The sequence below is a fragment of the Cicer arietinum genome, chromosome 5 (genome assembly GCF_000331145.2).
Source record: "Cicer arietinum cultivar CDC Frontier isolate Library 1 chromosome 5, Cicar.CDCFrontier_v2.0, whole genome shotgun sequence".
NCBI lineage: Eukaryota > Viridiplantae > Streptophyta > Magnoliopsida > Fabales > Fabaceae > Cicer > Cicer arietinum.
The window spans coordinates 19747721-19756043 of record NC_021164.2 but is presented as its reverse complement, the minus strand read 5'-3'; positions in this window follow the sequence as shown (position 1 = coordinate 19756043).

The following is an 8323-nucleotide window of genomic DNA, read 5'->3' as shown; positions in this document are numbered from 1 at the left end:
CTTGTTTTGCACATTTTACAGCGCTTATTTGAAAAAGCGCTGTAAAATGCATACCTATATTAAATATATTGGGTGCACATTTTACAGCGCTTTTTCGAATAAGCGCTGTAAAATGCACACCAAATATATGAATTATGGGTATGCATTTTACAGCGCTTTTTAGAAAAAGCGCTGTAAAATGTACACCCAACATATGAATTTTACAGCGCTTTTGCAAAAAAGCGCTGTAAAATGTGTGTTTTTTTTTTAACGTTGTAAATTAAATTTTTGAAAAAGCGCTTTTTATGACATTTTTTTTAGAAAGCGCTGTCTTTTATCTTTTTATCCAAAATTATTTTGATCCAGAATCAGTTCACAATCAGTTCACACAACAACAAAACATATTCAAATACCATAATCATTCACACGATCAGTAGACAAAAAACAGAACTCTGTAACTTAATTAACATATATGTAACTCTGTAACTCTGTAATTTACAACATAATTAACTACATTCAGATACATATATATAACCTAATTTACAACCTAATTAACTACATATACATTGAACCTAATTTACAACCTAACAGAATATACAGAACCTAATTAACTACATATACATTGAACCTAATTTACAACCTAACAGAATATACAGAACCTAATTAACTACATATACATTGAACCTAATTTACAACCTAATTAACTACATATACATTGAACCTAATTTACAACCTAATTAACTACATATACATTGAACCTAATTTACAACCTAATTAACTACATATACATTGAACCTAATTTACAACCTAATTAACTACATATACATTGAACCTAATTTACAACCTAATTAACTACATATACATTGAACCTAATTTACAACCTAATTAACTACATATACATTGAACCTAATTTACAACCTAATTAACTACATATACATTGAACCTAATTTACAACCTAATTAACTACATAAAAAATTTGGTTAAGCAATTTTGTTTATACACAACTAATAAATTAAAATCATATCAATTAAAAAAGATATAAATAAATAATATATAATTACGTACCCTGAATTATATGGTGCGAAGAACAATTTATCCTTTTCTTTATTTCCTAATAACATATCTACAATGTATTTCTTTACATTTACTGGATCGAGTTTGCACATCGACAGCTTATGCGGAGACAAGAATGAGTATTTATTTGACAATTTCCTCGTGCACACGACCTTCTCATACAAAAACCTTCAATGAAAATTTTAAACTAGATTAATTACCAACCTTCAATGAAAATTTTAAACAAGATTAATTACCAATACATTTAATTAATTACCAATAAATGCAATTAAAAGTATTTTTTACCTTATGTACAAGCACATGACAGTAGCACTAAGCTCCTTATGGTTGAGAAGTTCGTATATGTGCTCCTTTTTGAGAAATTCATCATACTCATCTCTGAATATAGCTTTATTCATCGGTATGATGCGCGAATCGTCGTTGCTGTCCATGTTTTGTTTTACTTGGATGTCAAGACATGCCCCGTGTTTAGCAAGGCGTGGCTGACTTATTTTAGGAACATGGGAAGCAGCGACCGATTTTCCCCAATCCAGTTTTCTTGCTGGAATTTTGGCAGCTTTATTACCCTCCAGCCTTTGTAGTTTGGCAGCCCTATTACCCTCCAATGTTGGAGGTTTGCTGGCTCTTTTTGGCTGTACGAGTGGTTTATTTAATTGGATCTACAAAAATGAGGTTAAATGTTAGTTTATTGAATCTGAAAAAATGACAAACCTTAGGGAATAAATGTGACAAACCTTTTCGGGAGATGTACTGATTTGTTTTTGGGAATCTTTTTTTCGAGGGCAACAAGGTGGGTGGGCCATGCCACGTAACTACCAATAGCTTCGCCCAATAACTGCATATCTCCATCGTTGTCCGGTATCGGCAACGGTGCAGTTGGTTCGAAAGCAACAACAGGTGATACTTTGACATGACCCTAGGGATCGGAGTATTGTGCAATACTTCTCCTGAAGTATTGTACAATTTTCCTTTTCCCACCTTCCGATGAGTAGGCGAGGACAAGTATAGCACGCATGTAGTGACACCCTAAATCAAATAGTTAAAACATAAGTACGGTTAATATATAAGTTTGTTTAATACATAAGTAATTACATACTCAAGTAAGTAATTAATTACTTCGGAAATACTTTTGAGACCAACGTTGCAACTCGCGGTTTCACTCTCCATTTGTATTTCATGTTGGAGCTGATCTGGGAGTTGCTTGTCTTTGTTCGTATTCACCAAAAGTGCCACTTGCTCTGTAAGAATTTTGAGCTTCTCTAATACTTCCTCGTTGGAAGGTTTTTGGCGCTTCTCTTGAGAAAAATATATTTTGGGAGTTACGCCAAATCTTTTCCCCCTAACCCGACCGGAATACTCAGGGGCATTAAACACTTTACCCAGAATGTCCCTGCAAGTATCCTTGTTGCCCTCTTGAGTTTCAGAACTTTGTTCGATAATCTCCTAAAATACATGTAGCATTAAAAAGATAAGTTCAATAGCATTTTTAAAATACAATATTAAAAAGTGTTCAAGTGATATTAAAGTGATAATGTTACTTACACAAAGTTCTATTACTTTTTTGACATTTTCATTGTTAACAACTTCGTCTTTATTAACACGCGCTTCCTTCCATAATTTATGACGACCCAAGGGTTGATCGGCTTCGGTGTCTTGTCGCTATTTATTAAGATCATAAACAAAATAATACAAATTAGTTACACACTATAGTTTATAATACAAATTACTTCATTATATAAAAGTGATGTTTAATTACTTACAAGTTGTTGATCAAGGCGTGCATATCCCATACGTGATTTCTTGTATGGGTGTTTTGGATTGCTTGCCCATTCGCGCTTTGCCTTACTAATATTCTATATAAAAAAAAATAGCAATTGTGTAAAAATTTAAAATACTCTACGAATATGAGTAATAAAACACAAATGCTAATAAATTAATCACTTACGACAAATGCGGGGTCCAAACGTTTGGAAACAAATGCACTCCATTCCTCATTTGATATATAATGTTTATATATTTTTGGAGCTTCAGCATTTGTGTTTCCTTCTCTATCTTTTAGATAGAAATTAGAGAGATGTGATCTAAATCCCCGATGGATTTTCCCAGCAACTCTCAAAATATATCTCTTTTGTTCCTCATCAAGAACAAAAGTACTCTGCAATGAACAAAATTATAAGTAAAGTATTTCAATGAAAAAAATTATAAATGACAAATGAGTGGATCAAAAAACTTACTTTAATGTCATTCCATATTATATCTTTGGCATCCTTCAACGTCTTATCTCTCCAATCGTCAATCGTAATTGGGATGTTTTGTCGAACAACAACCCCAATGTAACTAACAAACATTGAGCTGTTGGGGTCAATTGGCTGACCACTCTCATTCCAGCCAACCTAATAAACTCATATAGTAAGTACATGCTATTAAAAAAAGATAAAAAATACACAGCAAACAGAGTATAGTATAATATAACCTAGAACTTGATGCCATTACTCCTTGCTTTAATGACTCTTTGCAAGATAGTTGCACCACGTTTGACTTCATTTTCATAAGTCTTAGAGGTGCCAACTTCTTCATTTTGACATTCTAAATCTTTGTTTGTATCTTTGTTTGTATCCATTTAACTACAACAAGTTCAACATGCAGTTTAGTATAACATCAACAAGCTCAACATGCATCATGCATTATTCTAAGTACATATCAGTATCAGTATATCTTAAACAAGCTCAACATGCATTTTAATGATTACAAAAAATTAATAACATCAATACCTGAATAATGAGGGTTCGAAGAAAGACGAAATGCGAAGAAAAGAGGGTTTGCAGAAAGTTCACAGAAATATGGTTCACAGAAATACGGTTTGAAGAAATACGTAATGAGGGTTACGTATTTCAATGAAAATATATTGTGTGAAATGGGAGAGATGATCTTGGATGGAAATAAGGTTCGAAATGAAGGAGATGATCGTGGAAATAAGGTTCGTAAAGGACGGGATGATAGGGTTTGCAAAAGAAGAGAAGAAATGAAGGTTGAGATGAAGGTTACGTAATGAAGAGGAAACTGAAGAGGTAACTGTTATATATACGTAACACTTTTACAGCGCTTTTTATAAGCCTTTTTACAGCGCTTTTTTTGTAAAGCGCTCTAAAAGGCTTCTTTAGTTAAATTCTTAAAAGGCTCTTTTACAGCGCTTTTGACAAATAAGCGCTGTAAAAGACCTCCGTGTGTTATTATGTTATTTGAATGCCTTTTACAGCGCTTTTGTCAAATAAGCGCTGTAAAAGACCTCCGTGTGTTATTATGTTATTTGAATGCCTTTTACGCCTTTTACAGCGCTTTTGTCAAATAAGCGCTGTAAAAGACCTCCGTGTGTTATTATGTTATTTGAATGTTTTTTAAAGCCTTTTACAGCGCTTTTTACACATAAGCGCTCTAAAATGTCTCTTTATGTTAATTTTAAGAGGCTCTTTTACAGCGCTTTTTCCAAATAAGCGCTGTAAAAGACCTCCGTGTGTTATTATGTTATATTAATGTTTTTTAAAGCCTTTTACAGCGCTTTTCCACATAAGCGCTCTAAAATGTCTCTTTAGGTTAATTTTAGAAGGCTCTTTTACAGCGCTTTTTCCAAATAAGCGCTGTTAAAAGGCCTTATTGTTTTTGTGTTTTGTTATGTTATTTTTTAAACAAGCTCAACATGCATGCAAAACCCACATAGTAGTAACTGGTCACCACCAAAATCCCTTCCTCTTCACCAAACTCTTCTCCTTTTATGCATCTTCTTCACAAACATCAAAGCTTACTCTTTCACAATTCAATCTCCACCTCAACACCCTTTTTATCTCTTTACATTCTCTTTCCTTCTTAAATCGAAACTTGGTATTCAGGATCATTGCCATGTTGCGAAAAATGGGTTTGTGTCTGATGTTTTTGTTAACAATGTGTTTTTGGGTATTCCCATGATGCGTACAAGGTGTTTGAAGAAATGGGTTAATGTCTGATGTTTTTTGGATTCCCATGATGCGTACAATGTGTTTGAAGAAATGGGTTTGTGTCTGATGTTTTTTGAATCCCATGATGCGTACAAGGTGTTTGAAGAAATGGGTTAATGTCTGATGTTTTTTGGATTCCCATGATGCGTACAATGTGTTTGAAGAAATGGGTTTGTGTCTGATGTTTTTTGAATCCCATGATGCGTACAAGGTGTTTGAAGAAATTAGGTGTCTGATGAATATTATTTTTAAAGCCATTTGACAGCGCTTTGGCAAACAAGCGCTGTAAAATGTCTTTTTTACTCACTTTCAAAAGAGTCGTTTACAGCGCTTTGTGTGAAAAGCGCTGTAAAAGGTATAAAACACTCATTATTTTATTTTTAAAAGGATCTTTTACAGCGCTTTTTAAGATAAGCGCTGTAAAATGTCTCTTTATTTTATTTTTGTGTTTGGTTTATTTGGGTTGGGATGACATTAAAAACATTTTTATCATTGTTTATTGGATTAAAAATATTGTTATCATTGTCTTTATCACAATACTTTAGGAGATGATGAATTATTAGAAATGAGAACTTCTGAAGAATCTATATATATATGCACTGAGCAAAAGAGAATCTCTCTATTCAGTTCAGTTCAGTTCATGTAAATTACTAATTTATATTCAGTTCAGTTCATGTAAATCAAGCTAAATATAAAACACTCATTGTTACATGAACTTGGTATAAAACACTCAAATCAAGCTAAATATAAGCAGAAAATAAATTAATCAGAACTTAGTATAAAACACTCAATTCAGATTACATGCATATTTACAATAACACAGTTCAGATTACATGCATAGCTTATATAAAACAATTAAACATATACATTAAGATGCCCTTCTTCTTTTCCTGGTGACATTCACATTTGTTTGTCCATTTACAATACGAAACGATGGATTAATCCAAATTCCCTCATCATGATCATCTCTAAGATATAAACCATCATCAGTTGAATCAATTTCATGTGGTTGTTGTGATGTTGCAAATAAAAGATCATTACCAACATCTTCATCATTATTGTTATCATCACTTATTTTATTGGTCGATAGGACAACAGACCATTTATCATTAGAAGGATCAGTGACATAAAACACTTGTTGAGCTTGCGACGCTAAAATAAAAGGCTCGTCTTTGTATCCCACCCTATTAAAATCGACAAGCAAGAATCCTGACTCATCAATCCGAACGCCATTATTATTATCGACCCACTTGCAACCAAATATGGGAACACGAAACATTGTGTAGTCTAACTCCCATATGCGCTCGATAACCCCAAAATATGATAGATTTGCATATATTGGGTTTTTGTCTTTTGCACTTGAGACATGCATCGCTTCAGCTACGAGAGTGACTCCACTATTTTGCATAGTGGTCTGATCATCTTGTTCTTTGGTATAAAATGTGTAGCCGTTAATAACATAACCAGTGTAAGAAAAGACATGTAAGCTCGGACCATTTGCTAGCCACCTCAATCTATTTGAAATTGATCCGGGGTCTATATCAAATTTTGACATTATGTGATTTTTTAACCATGTTACAAAACTTCGATTGTGCTCTCGAGTTATCCAATTTTGATTCCTATTCATGTTCAAACGAGATAACTGATCAATGTGTATTGTAACATACGGTTGAACCTCATCATCATTGTGCAGAACATACAATTGTGCCTGCTCCCATTCTGTCCTTGATATAGTCAGTAGTCTCCTTCCAGTTATCCCTTCTCCTGATAGTCTTCCCGAATGACGAGACATGGGAAGCCCTATGGATTCAACATTGGACAGATATTCAGTACAAAATTCAGCAGCCTCTTCAACAATGTATCGTTCAGCAATACAACCTTCTGGTCGACTTCTACTTTTTACGTACCCTTTTAATATTTTCATATATCGTTCTATCGGATACATCCATCTCATATAAGCTGGCCCACAAAGTTGTGTCTCCTTAACCAGATGAACAGTAAGGTGAACCCGTTGTAATAGGTAGTTCAAATATTTGAAAGCGCATGTATTTTACAGCGCTTGTACAAAAAGCGCTGTAATATGTAGTTAAATTGATTGCAAGCGCATGTATTTTACAGCGCTTGTGAAAGAAGCGCTGTAAAATAATACGCGAAAGCGCTTCATTTTATAGCGCTTTTGCGAAAAGCGCTGTAAAAGCCTTATAACATTATGCGCAAACGCTATATGACCCTACAACAGCGCTTTTTTCACAGCGCTTGTCAAAAAAGCGCTGTAAAAGGCTCCTTTATTTTTAAAATATACTTACAACAGCGCTTGTATTTAGCAAGCGCTGTAAAAGGAGCGCTATTAAATGTCATTTTTGGCGTAGTGTAACTTATTTGATTACATCAAATTAATAAATTAGACTAATAAGACTAATTTATTGACTCAAAATTCATTTTTTATAACAACAAACCCTAATTCCTTAAGTGATTAGACTTGTTACTCAAGGTATGAACTATGATTATTATTCAATTCCTTGACTCAATAAATAGTGAAAGTGACTCAATTCCTTGACTCAATAATCTCATAGTGAAAATAACTCGTATGATTGAGCTCATGCAAGACTCATAACGTGAATTTGTTTGAAGTTAATACAAGTTCCTGGACTTAATGGTGTTACTTTTCAATTGAACCTAGACACAATGTTTAAAGATAAGTATTAGTCTTTGAGTTCATACCTGCTTGAGAAGATGATATGTTGTGGGGCATGAACACAAGAAGATGTTGGGCTTTGTATAAAAGACATGGTGGACAATAAAGAAGCTAGGGGAGTCTTTGATACACATAATATTGCTGTCAAAACTGTTATGGTTGCAAATAAATTTTAGTCTTATTAATAATTGTCTTTGAGAACTACATTAAGATTACTTCAAATCAGAATCATTGAGCAAAACACGATTAATGTTTTTTGATGTTGTCATCATGAGTTTGTTTGTAGCATCATCCGCATATTTGAAATTCATAATTTTTAGATTATCTATTTGGAGAATCACATTTAGCAAATCTTTTTTTTAATATAGGGAGACATAATCTCACCAAATAAAATCAGTTATATGAAAACATGCATTAGCTAATTTATCAGCATAACTATTACTCTCTTGATAAATATATGTTATTATGAAGCAACGACTATTATTAAGATTTTACAGAACAATAGAGAGATCACTAAAGGCTTGAATAGTTATGTTAGAATCACACTCCAACCATATATTCGTCCAACTCATTTTCACTATTTTCT